Genomic DNA, 14,145 nt, shown 5'->3' on the forward strand with positions numbered 1-14,145 from the left:
AAAAAAAAAAAATCATTCTAAATAAATAAATAAAGATCTAAAATGTACCAGTTTCTTCAACACATTCCATCCGCAGACTAGCTTATGGACAATAATGCATTTACAGCAAACTAAAGCAAAGCTTTCCACTTTCTCAGGGTCCTCACTCTCTGACGTGGCAGGTATTCTAGCATGACTCAGCTGAAAAAACAACAACTAGACACCTGCTGTTAAGCACACTCCCTAGGAATATACAATATGGGGAAAAGCCAAGAGGGAAAACAATCAACGGAAAGGTGACAGAAAAAGAACACTCTTTAAGAAACGCTTTACAAAGTTCAGCTGAGGATGCACTGTGTTAAAAAGCCTTTCAAGAAGCTGTGAAATGCTACAAAAATCAGTCAAATATGAAAAAAAAAACTATTTAAAAAGCACCGTGTTAGGTTGGATTAGCATAACATTCAAGTCAGCTTTCTGTAAACTCTGAAATCATGATGTAAAATCATATTACTTTATAGGAAATTGTTTTACATAATAGTATTCGTCCCATATGTGACATCTGATATACAGTAAAGATAAAACAAACTGACAGACTGATATTTTGTTAGTTTATTAATTTTTTTGAAATTTGAAAAAAGTTTATTAAAAGTTAATTGTATATCACATGAAAATTAACTAATTTACTAGCCCTTTCTTTTAGTGAACTATACAGTTGAAGTCAGAATTATTAGCCCCCACTGTTTATTTTTCCCTAATTTTTGTTTAACTGAGAAGACTTTTTTTTCCAACACATTTCTAATCATAATAGTTTTAATAACTCATTTCTAGTAACTGATTTATTTTATCTTTGCCATGATGACAGTAAATAATATTTGACTATATATTTTTCAAGACACTTCTTGAAAATGTGATTTAAAGTGACATTTAAAGGCTTAACTAGGTTAATTAGGCAGGTTAGGGTAATTAGGCAATTTATTGTATAACAATGGTTTGCTCTGTAGGCAGTCGAAAAAAATCTTAAAGGGGCTAAGAATTTTGACCTTAAAATGGTTTATACAAAATTTAAAACTGCTTTTATTCTAGCTGAAATAAAACAAACGACTTTCTCTAGAAGAATAAATATTATCAGACATACTGTGAAAATTTCCTTGCTCTGTTAAATGTCATTTGGGAAACATTTAAAAAAAATAAATAAATAAATTCAAAGGGGGCAAATAATTCTGACTTCAACTGTATATATTTTCAGTATATGGTGTATATATAATCTTAGAAAACTTTGAAAATGTGGCACTTTTGCACAAAGACCACAAAGCCAGTCATAAGTTAAATTTGAGATTTATACATTATTGAATGATATGCTTTCCATTGATGTGTGGTCTGTTAGGATATGATAATATTTGTATGAGATACAACTACACAGTAAAAATTGCCGGGTTCCACACAATCGATTTGTGTTCTGACAATATAATTGTGAAATTTGAGGGTTCAAGGAAAAATCTAAATATAGATGAAGATCACCTTTGAATCGGTCTAAATTACATTATTAGCCATGTGTTCTTCTAAAAAAAAAATGTTTTTATTTGTATAAAGTTTTTTTTTTTATTTACGGTAAGAAAATATATACATATATATTCCTTGGGGATACACAATCTATCACTTAAAAGTCAATTTGCGTTACTCTCAGAGATGCCTAACATATAATATTAAATAATAATAATAATTTTAATAAATAATTAAAATAAATACAATTACACACATAATATAATCTAAAACAGGGCTGGGCGATATGGCAAAAAAAAAAAAAAAAAATCTAGAATCTTCAAAAAGTTTGACCAATTCACGATTTCGATTTTTTTTTATTGTGTAACTAGTCAACTTAAAACATTACAACATGACTGAAGTAACATTCTCTTTATAAGAAACATTGGATTTTTAATGGCCTTGCCATACATAAATTGGTCAACAAGGTGTAAATAAATGTAAGACAAATTCACGAGTTGAATATCGTTGCAGAAGATTTGAATGAAATAAAGTAAATATTGTGCAATTTGAATTAAACATTAAATACTTCTGTTCTGACTATATAGTAAGAAAATAACAATTTTAACCAATGTAAACAGAACATCAGTCAACTTAAAAAGTTAAGCAAATTTACAACAGTAAAAACAAAACAAACAAAAAAAAAAAAACACTTTGCAGACCATCGTGCAAACAAAGCATGTTGTTGATAAGTCACATGTAGCTGTTCTTTACAGGTATCTTGAGAGGAAGACTAGGCTGTCGACTGTTTCGGGCTTTAGAGATGCTCTTTGCAATCATTTGATGCGCTTTGCACCACTCTCTGTATTACGCTGCCTGACTGCCTGGGTTTCAACCATGTTTTCAACTAGGTCCGCTACTAACTTAATGGGGGCAGGTACTTTCACTTTTCACTACAACAGTTCACCTCAGCTCGTGTTCAAACCAAACTAAGAACAGCGCAGTTTTTCACATGGAAGGTTTTTACGCCCTTCATACACGGGTTGAGTTTATCCACTTGATAAGGGAATTTGTCTTGACAATCTACACAGACGTGACTTAGTAAAGCATGATGTCATGTATCATTTTAATTGTAGCATTAGTCAATGTAAATCCCCTCATCAGGCAGCGCTGGAACAGCGTGAGGGAGTGGACCAAAGCGCGTCAAACGAAAGGTATTAACAAAAGTAAAATACACAACTTAAGACACTTAAATGCTCGAATTTGTTGTATTTGCACAAGGGGCCCATTTCAGACAAGAGGTTAAGTGAAAACTTAAGTGAGTATTTTAACCCTGAAATGAGTTTTCCGTTTCAATATGGCAGGTTTGTCAAACTGGAGAAAGCCAGGTAAGTCAAGCCTGTTTCTGAAAGAGAGGTAACTTTAACTCAGAGTCAGTTACCGTGGTAACTTACTCTGTGAACCTAATCTCGTCAGGAGCAGGTTTTATTCTCTAAACTCTGAGTTTCTGTCGGCCTCTTCCCCTTTTTTAAAGACGAAGTGGTATTTCTTGCCTTCTTAGCCTTACGTTTACATTATTTTAATGCTCATTTCGGATATGCGCATGGAAAACGATTGATGGAAACGTCATGATGCACATAACTTTTGAAAATACACAACTGAGAAGTGAACTAAACTTTTATTCGAGAAGAAAAGATGAGCATAAACTACGATGGAAACACTTTTACTAAACAAATTCCAGTATGCGCATTAAAAAAAAGGTTTGTTATAAGAGATGATGATAAAAAATGTGTGTGAATGGACAAACCAGCAGGCTAAGCACACTGTAAACCATCTGAAATGTTTTTTCGGTTATTCTAAAACACCTTAACGGTTTCAGTAATAATGTATATTATTAATGACCTCCAGAGCGTCTGCAGCATGTTAGGAGCATCTGTTCTCCGCGTCTCATGGCTTCAAACGCCACCACACGTTCATTGCATGTCAGCATTGTCGTTTGAGGCGCAAGTACATTTATTAAATAAAGAAAAGATTGACGCAGCTTCCTCTACCGCAGTAAATTCTGTTTTTACTGTTGATATTTGGCGCCAGTTAATAAGGAAGTGATGATTTTGATCTCTTTGATTCATTGGATGGAAACGCTTTATTCACTTTATTATCTTTTATGCGTTATTCAAGTAATATTTTTGAATGGAAACATAGCTGTAGCCAACATTTCAGCCACACAAAGAACAAAGTCACATACGAGAAAGGCTTGTCCTTTTTAATGAATGATTATTTTAAATTCACTGACCTTCGACATGTACTGTAACTAGATTAATGGGATTATTACTTGTTCTAAAAACTATTGTTTAGTTCTGCTTACATTCTAAATGTCATATCAACCTCTACCACTTGATCAATAATAGAGGCAGACACAAAAGTGCACTTTTACATCTATTAAAACTGATCAACGTGTATAAAAGTGGGAACTTGAGTAAATTTTTTATGAATGTCACATAACATTACTTATTTTTTATTCTTAAATTTTATACTTATTTAAATAATTTAAGGGCGATGCCACTTAAATAATTAAGTGGCGCAGTAGGTAGTGTTGTTGCCTCACAGCAAGAAGGTCGCTGGTTCGAGCCTCGGCTGGGTCAGTTCGCGTTTCTGTGTGAAGTTTGCATGTTCTCCCTGCGTTCGCGTGGGTTTCCTCCGGGTGCTCCTGTTTCACCCACAGTCCAAAGACATGCGGTACAGGTGAATTGGGAAGGCTAAATTGTCCGTAGTGTATGTGTGTGAATGATAGAGTGTATGGATGTTTCCCAGAGATGGGTTGCAGCTGGAAGGGCATCCGTTGCATAAAACATGTGCTGGATAAGTTGGCGGTTCATTCCGCTGTGGCGACCCCGGATTAATAAAGGGAGTAATCCGAAAAGAAAATGAATGAATGAATAAATACTTTAAAATGTAAAATTACACATTAACTTGAGCTGCTATGTTTTCACGCTGTTTCTGTTTCACTGATACAGTGATGTTGCTTTTTTAAATATATGATTATATTTGCTATAACTTTGCATGAGCACATACAGTTCAGCTGGAGAAAGAAATGCTGATCTTATTTTTTTTAGATGTTGCCATGGTGACTCGTAATATCTGCGATCCATTGATAAAGCCTTTTTATAGTTGCGGTGAGCGCGCTTAACTCTGAGTTGGTCTGCTCAAAGTTGATTGACCTAACTCAGATCGGCTGTTCTGAAACCGAAAACTCTGAGGTTTTTAATCTCTCGGTAAATCAACTCAGAGTTCAAGCTTAAACTCAGAGTTGGTTGAACCTCCTTACTGAAACTTTTAATTAATACAATAAAGACTAGACAGTGCTATTTTACATTTCATTATTCAATTTCTATACCTGAATACTCTTTGACCCTCCGGAAAACCACTAAGCACTGTTTATTTTACTTTTTTCTTTGTCTATTGTAATTATTTTTTGCTTTCAATTTGTTTATTGTGTTTCATACATAATTCACACACTTACAAAATCACCCCAATCAATCCTAATTAATGATTTCTTTCCAAATAGAGCTATTCAAGCCATCTGGTGAAATTGTATGATCACAATTTATTTAAAAAAATAATAATAAATAAAAAAATAATAATAATAAAAAATAAATAAATAAATAAATTTCGCAATGTCTGCTTTTTCCAATATTGCGCAGCCCTGATGTTCATGGAACATGATCTTAACAATGATTTTTGGTATTAAAGACAAATTCATAATATTGACCCATGCAAAGTATTTTGGGATATTCCCACAAATACACCTGTGCAAAGTTTTTAGGCGTAAACAGCTCAAAATCACATGACTTAGCACAGAGATTGTCTAGTAACAAGCAGTCAAACTGCTAACAACACACACAAAGCAAAAAAACTTTGTGATGTAAAAGCAAGATCCAACTAAGTGCGAGACATACTGTGTGCTGAACAAACCCTCTTGAAGGTTAGAAGGAATTTGAGAGCTGTGACTTTGTTAGAGTGGACTTGCAGGACTGCTGACAACTTGAATGCTGTTGCTGGCAAGACTTACAGTACAATCACTTTGAAGTCTGACAAAAAGCTAGGTAAAGTCTAGAAAGGACACAGCTGCGGATATTCACATCAACATAGCATCTTTTTTTGACAGTTCGCTCAACAATAATTAATATTTTTAAATTACTGTGAAAGACACTTAATTGTAGAATCTTTCTGTGGAATCTACAGTAACTTATTGGCAGTTCGCTAGTAACTTACTGTAAATTAATACATTTACAGCACCGTTTATCTTGCTGTATATTTATTCACAGTATTGTATATCTTTACTCTAAAATTTACAGTAATTGTCACAATGTGACTTTAAAATACAGTAACATACTGCATAACTGTCCTACAGTAAAATTCTGTTCATATTACAGTTCAGCTTGCCAGTAATTCACAATAAATTACAGCAAAAACACTATTTACATATACAGCACCATTTACCTTGCTGTATATATATTTACCGTAATGTATATCTTTACAGTAAAACATACAGTAATTTTCACAGTGCAACTTTAAAATACGGTAACATACTGCATAACTCTCCTACAGTAATATACGGTTCATATCACAGTTAAATACTAAGTAATTGACAAATAATTACCATGAGGGTTGGTTTTCACTTTGGGGTAGGGGTAGATGTTAATAAACTACAATAAATGTGTAATTTAAGGAGTTATTCTCATTAACTTTGGGTCACAACTGAGCAATTCTAGCATTACGGATGTGACATTTGTATTAAAACCCACAGAGAAAGTAGGGATGTCCAGATCCGATCATCGAATCCATGATTGAAAATCGGGCCCAATCATGCAGTTTCAGACTAGATTGGAAACGAATGTCCGATCAAGACTCGATTTATTTATATATATATATATATATATATATATATATATATATATATATATATATATATATATATATATATATATATATATATATATATATATATATATATATATATATATATATATATATATATATATATATATATACACATATACACACACACACACACATACATACATACACACACACACACACACACACACACACACACACACACACACACACACACACACACACACACACACACGTATCGGATTTGGTTTGATATCAGTAGATACTGCAAATCAAATGACATGAGGGCAAAAAACCTGATTGGGACATCCCTAAGAGAAAGTATATGTTAACGTTATATTGAAATATCTGTTTATATTTTCCAAAACAACTCAACAGTTATGGGATCAGAAAAATATCAATTAATAAAAAAAATGTTTGACTTTAAACAGGGAAAATAAACATCCGTTATGAATGTGACCAAAAAGTTAGCGAATTTACAGTATTCAACATACTAGGGCTGCACAATATATTGTTTCAGCAGCATTGATATCGCAATGTTATCGTTTGCAAAAGTCACATCACGAGCATACACAATGTTGAGTCTAGATTATAATTAATAATTTGGCAAGTGTTTTTTTTAAAGGCTGTTACTGTGTGAGGGTTTTAAAAGCATTCAGGCGTAAGAAATTGTACTAAGCATGGGCCGGTATAAGATTCTGACGGTATGACTGTAAATTTCACAGTTTCATAATATAGTGATTACTGCTCTAAAATTTGTTCTTTTTAAATGTCTGGGTAAAAAACAACTAATTTTAACGCTTTGAACACAATATAGTTTATTTTGAGAAACATTTTTTAAATTTTGGAACAATAAAGATTTCAGGCTAAATAATTCAAATAAAATTATAGCCCTCTGCAGTTTTCACTGATTTCTTCCTAATTTAAAACAGCATCTTTGGATATCTCTTCTGCTGGAAATGTACTGTAGTCATAAAAAAAGAAAAAAAAAAAAAAAAAAAAGTAAATAAAAAAAAAAGAAAAAAATCTTACATATACCTTAGGAATGGTATAGCAGAAAATTTGGGCGGTTTTAAAACCTTGACTTTTCCAAACCACGGTATACCTTGAAAACGGTTATCATCCCATGCCTAAATTGTACCATTTGTAACTTTGGCAAATTAAAAGCGATTGAACGGTTTAAAAAACGAAAACTATGTCGTATTATTTTACATTTGATTATTTAAATACTGTACACCTGAAAACAGTTTGACTCATCAAAAAAAAAAACAAATCAAACGCTGTTTATTTAACTGGTAACTTTTTCTTTATTGAGTTTATTTACACTTGTAGATTGTTTCTTATATTTTATGCATTTGCACTTCTCCACAGAATCGAAAATGATACATTCTTTTCAAATAGTTTTTCAACACATCTAGTGAAATTGTATTTATAAAAATCGCAATAAATAAAAATTGCAGAATTAAAATATATGGCAATGTTAAATTTTTATCATGCAGCCCTACAACATTCTTCGTCAAAATTCTGTGAATTACACTGCACAACCCAAAAGAAATAATTTTTTACAAATATTTTTTATTTATTGATTTTATATTTTTGCATTTATGAGGAAAAAGCTTTGTTATGGATGTGACAGATGTGAAATTGCCACTTAAAACATTGAAAGAGATTTTTGAGAATTTTACCGAACCAAACAACCAAAACATTTTATGCAAGGTTAACATTTGCATAGAATTGCTCAGCTGCATCATTTCTAGCAACAACCCAAAATCTTGCATCATTAAAAAAAAAAATGTTAAAATGTCTGCATAATCAATCAACTTCCACAAGTAATGCGAAATAACAAACAAACTCTACCTGTTGCTCATCCACTTTACAGGAGTTTGCATTTGGCTCTAAACAGCTGGTTCAATAGACACACACATAAATCCAGGACTTTTCAAATGCCCGAGGCCTCTTTGATCAAAGTCCCTTTATACAGGAGACAATGGGGTTAACAGACAGACAGTAATTAAATGATCTGACCCACCATTAAAGAAAACTACGTAATGCCAGAAAGCACTTCCCTCAAGCTCTGGGGGCATCCTCAAAATATAATTACCACCAACAAACCAGCATCAGCATTCAGCGTTAATTAAACCTTTGCCTAACCACTAAGCTGGAAAAATGGATAACAAGCAAGCTGCTTTTCCACACTACGTCAACCCTGACAAACCCTCAAGGATCTTGTGAGAAGTTAAAGATACGTCAGGAGAAATCAACCTTGGCGATTACTGCAGTCACTGTTATCATTGTTTTATACCAGACAGAAAACAGGAAGAAAAGTACATTCTGTTTCAACAGTATTGTAAAAGTCATTAAAATTGTATTTTTTAATGTGTCCTAAACCTTTTTGGACAGCAAATGTCTATAACTATTCAATCGAATTATTTTAAAGCATTTTTAGGTGACACAATGTTATAGAACGACAATATTTTCTTTTTTGTCACCCATAATATCAGAAATGCTTTTAGCTGATTGTAACTTAACTCACTGATATAATGGACAATAGTTATTTGCCAAAGATATTTTATATATTATTCAAGTATTTTAAATAACAAGGATTATTATTTATATAATCATTATTTATATTATTACTTGAGTAATATTCAGTATCAAGGAGTCAAGTTAAATAATCCATTAAAAGCATTTATGATATTATCATCATCATCATCATGGTTCCTTCAATGAATGAAATGAAACAATACATTTCTATAATTTCTACAAGTGTTAAATATATAAATGTATAAACTTTTAAATGTATACATAATAATCAGACTTTCATAAAAAGTTTAATATAAAGTTTTAAAATGCCATAATAATTTGGAATGAAAATATCTATGCATTGATAGATCTACGATTTATCTACTTTAAAAATAAATTCATAACACTACTTCAAATCTACTACTATAAATACCAATAATAACTCAATATACAATTAAAAAACATTTATTTTTTTCCCATCGTTTAAAGCAATACTGAACATGTGACGATTAGTACTGACCTAAATATCTTTTAGGTCAGTAGTTATCGACCAAGAGAAGTAGCTCTTTACATGTGTGGCAAGTTACAAATCATTAACTGTTCAAAAAAAGTTTTAATACTTGTGTAACCTTTAACTAAATGTTGCCAAACAAATAAAATGAAAAGTTTAAGCACACCCAACTAAAGTATTAAAATACCAATACTGAACAGTTAATCAAAAACTAATGTATGTACAGAAAGTTACAAATAAATTATAACTGCTATTATTGTAGTAGTAACATAGTTGTAAATAATAATAATAATAATAATAATAATAATAATAATTATTATTATTATTATTATTATGGTAAATTGGTTTTATTATTTACATATTCAGACTTTCTCCCAATTGAAGAAATATTAATTCTAATGCTGTTTTAAAGTCATACTTGGATGTGATTTCAAACTGAATATTTAAAAGTACCATAGAAAACAATATGAGGAGCATGTCACTGAAGGAATGTGTGAGACCAACTTTACCTCAGTTTATAATTATTAACACTACTACTACAGATATCATCATTACGATATGAAAAAGGCAAACGAGTAGACTGTACTTTTAAAAAAAAAACTGAAAACAAACTTTATATCTATACCAAATGTCAGAAACTCAAAGAAACAAATCTTAGACCAAGCGATTAAAACAAACTCCCCAAACTATCTTAGCTCAAACTTCACAGCAAACACGACATTTTAAGAAAACAAATAAATCAAGTTAATAACCACGTATGACTGCTTGCTCTCAATCAATCGCTAATGACACAGACAAAAAACTGGGATAAAGTTGGTATTGTTAAGATAAAGTTTTATATTTACACCTTCTGGATTGCTCAATAATATAAATTTCAGAAAAGTATATTTTGCAAATTCTAAATAGTCACTGGCTGCTAATAGAACTTCACTATCAAAATGCAACATCGTTCACTCTCAATTAAATAGTGCTAATCTTGTTTTGAAGTCATACTTACATGCAATTTCAGACCCAATATTCAAAGTATCACAGTAAACAATATAGGGACCATGTCTCAAGTTATCAATGAATGAATGTGCGAATATAAAACCAACTTTACCTCAATTAAACAATATAGAGAGCATGACACTGAATAATCGTCCAAGTTAAACCAACTTTACCTCAATTTATTATCAACACTACTACTACTACTACTACTACTACTACTACTACTACTACTACTACTACTACTACTACTACTACTACTACAACAACAGACATGAAAATGCCAAACGAGTCGACTGTACATTTTTAGAAACCAAAAACAAACAAAAAATAAACCTAATATCTATACAAAATGTCAGAAACACGAACAAACAAATCACAACAGACTAAGCAACCTTTACAGTAAACACATGACTCAACGCTTTAAGAAAACAAATAAATCAAGTTAATACCCACAACTGACACAGATGAAAAACAAAACAACTGAGGTAAAATTGGTTTTATATTCACACCTTTGGGATTTCTCCTTAACATAATTTCAGAAAAGTTTTATTTGCATATTCTGAACCGTGAAATCATATTAGCAGCCAGTGACTATCAAAACACAACATTGTTTACAGTCGATTAAATAGTGCTAATGTTGTTTTGAAGTCATACTTGCATGCAATTTCAGACCCTATATCCGAAGTAGCATAGTAAATAATAGGGCTGGGCAATTATTCGAAAAGTAATCGAAATTGACATTCAGAACCTATAATTGATCTAATTCTTCCAGGTTCATTTTTTAAAATTACATTTCCTAGTTCTTTTTTTGACTGTTCTTTTTAGGCAATGTGTGTTTTAATGTCAGTTGTTCAACGTTGATGTTCAATAAATAATCAGATAGTAGATAGTGTGCGTTTCTTTCAATTATTTTAAAAGTAATGCACCCTTCATTTGAAAAGCTCTCACTTGTGAGCATATTTACTGTACACTAGGCATGGGACGATAACCATTTTCAAGATATACAGAGTTTCGGAAAAGACAAAGTTTTAAAACTGTCAAAATTTCTGCTTTACCATTCCTAAGGCATGTGTAAGATTTTTTTTTTTATTTACGTTTTTTTGGTCAACAGTATCTCCAGCAGAAAAGATTTCCAACAATGCCCTTTTAATTTGTAAAGAAATCTGTGTTTTTAAAACAAATTAAGACAGCAGAAAAAATAGTGAAATCATATTGTCAGCCAGCGAATTATACAACATTGTTCACAGTAAACTAAATAGTGCTAATGTTATTTTAAAGTCATACTTGCATACTAAAGTAGCATAGTAAACAACACAGGGACCGTGTCACAAGTTATCAATGAATGAATGTGCAAATATAAAACCAACTTAACCTCAATTAAACAATAGAGAGCATGACACTGAATGAATGTGTGAAAATAAAAACAACTTTACCTCATTTTATTATTATCAGCAATACTACACTACAACAACAACAACAACAATCATTACGACATGAAGATGCCAAACGAGTTGATGTGCATGGACTGTACATTTTTTAAAAACAGAAAACAAATCAAGCAACAAACTTCTATACAGAATGTCAGAAACACAAACACATCTCAATAGACTAAGCGATTAAAGTTGGCCAACTCTCAAAACTATCTTTGCTCAAACGATACAGCAAACACATGACTGTTAAGGTAAATATAGTTAAGGTAAAGTTTTATATTCACACTTTCTGGATTTCTCAAAAAATATAATTTCAGAAAAGTATTATTCAGCAAATTCTAAATGGTGAAATCATACTAGCAGCCGGTGACTCTGAAAATACAATATTGTTCACTGTCAATTAAATAGCGCTGAAGTTCTTTGAAGTCATACTTGCCTGCAATTTCAGACTTCCATTCAATTTCAGACTTCTATTTTCAGATGAATATGCAAAGTCGCAAGGTAAACAACATAGGATAGGGACCATGTCACAAGTTATCAATGAATGAATTGGCGAATATAAAACCAGCTTTACCTCAAATAAACAATATAGACAGCATGACACTAAATAAACGTGCGAAAACAAAACCAAATTTACCTCACTTTATTATTAACCCCACTACAACAACAGCTATCATCAAGACATGAAAATGTCAAACGAGTGGATCTGCGTGGACAGTACATTTTGAAAAATCAGAAAACGAATTTAATGTCAGAAACACAAACACACACACACACACACACACACACACAAAAATCTCAACAGACTACATGATTAAAGCGGGCGAACTCTCCAAACTATCTTAGATCAAACTTCACAGCAAACAAATGACACTTTAAGAAAACAAATAAACTAAAGTTAATAACCACTAATGACAAAAACAACACGGGTGAGGTAAAATTTGTTTTTATATATTCACACCTTATGGATTTCTGGAAATTACATGCAATTTCAGACCCAATATTCAAAGTAGCATGGTAAACAATATAGGGACCATGTCTCAAGTAATGAATGAATGTGCGAAAATAAAAACAACTTTACCTCAATTAAACAATATAGAGAGCATGACACTGAATAAACGTGCGAAAATAAAACAAACTTATATATATATATATATATATATATATATAACTTAAACTTCATATCTATACAGAATGGCAGACTAGAAGATTAAAGCTGGTGAACTCTCCAAACTATCTTAGCTCAAACTTAACAGCAAACACATGAGTCAACGCTTTAAGAAAACAATAAATCACGTTTACAACCACGTATGACTGCTTGCTCTCAATCAATAGCAAATTACACAAGTGAAAAACAAAACATTGACTGTCGTATTAGTGGTTGGCCAACGTAAACACAATTATAAAGGCATTCACTCGGTAACTACTCTGACACTCATTGTGCTGCGTATAATAAACATCACATCATCTCTGCTAACAAGAGGCCATCGAAAAACCGTCTGTCTATTCACAACAGACAAGCTCACGTCCAAAACTATCTTAATCACGCCACGAACGCGCTGCCTGGGACACAATTCAACCTGTGTTGAGTCTCAGTATAACAGCAAACCTCAATGACGTGGTTAATGGTTAGCAAGCTAGCAAAGCAAAATATATATACATCAAAAAGATGCCGCTCACCGAAATCTGAGATGTCTTGATTTGTCGGCGCGTGGTCCGTTATCTGACGTTCACGACTGAACTGAGGGACATGGGGTAACCCGTTTTAAAAAGAGAGACCGGATGGATTTGTTTTTTTTTTTCTAGTCTTGACCCATTCACAAGACAGCAGCGTGGAGCTAGCACGCAGGGCGGAGATATGGCGTCATCAGCGAGCGTCGCTTAATATTCAGAAGCACAATTCATCGCTATTGGAAGGCGGTAATATTTATTTAATGAATATTCATGAGGCGACCGTCTCCCATTGGAGTAACGTCAGAAATTCGAATCTAATCTTCATACATTAGTGCAGAGAATCCGCTTTACTTAAGAACTGTGTCCACGCAAAGGTTAACAGAGTTTGAGTTATATTTGAATGACTTTTAATCGTGGGAAGTACGTGAGAACACGCTCAGCGCGAAGTTCACGTTAGTCGACCAGTTTGAAATTAAACTTGAATACAGCATGTGGTGCACGTGGCGAATCCGGTGTTTGTCAGTCAACGTCGTCCATTTTAATGATTTACTAGTCCACGTGTACTTGTCCTAATTTTCATGAAACTAAATGATGAATTGAAAGTCGTGCATGTGTATATTTTATAGGAAGACCCTGCCGGTGTCC

The 14,145-nt window shown here is 32.4% G+C and overlaps 1 protein-coding gene across 1 annotated transcript in view; it reads right to left on the minus strand.

Annotated features, from left to right (window-relative positions):
• slc39a14 (solute carrier family 39 member 14) overlaps positions 1–13,663 on the minus strand; it is a 76,591-nt gene extending 62,928 nt beyond the window's left edge. The window contains exon 1 of the mRNA XM_056457463.1: positions 13,507–13,663. The gene's annotated coding sequence lies outside the window, so the exon portion shown is untranslated. The remainder of the gene's footprint in view (positions 1–13,506) is intronic.
• Between the last annotated feature and the right edge of the window lie 482 nt (positions 13,664–14,145).

This window comes from Danio aesculapii, chromosome 5, assembly GCF_903798145.1.
Source record: "Danio aesculapii chromosome 5, fDanAes4.1, whole genome shotgun sequence".
Classification (NCBI taxonomy): Eukaryota; Metazoa; Chordata; class Actinopteri; order Cypriniformes; family Danionidae; genus Danio; species Danio aesculapii.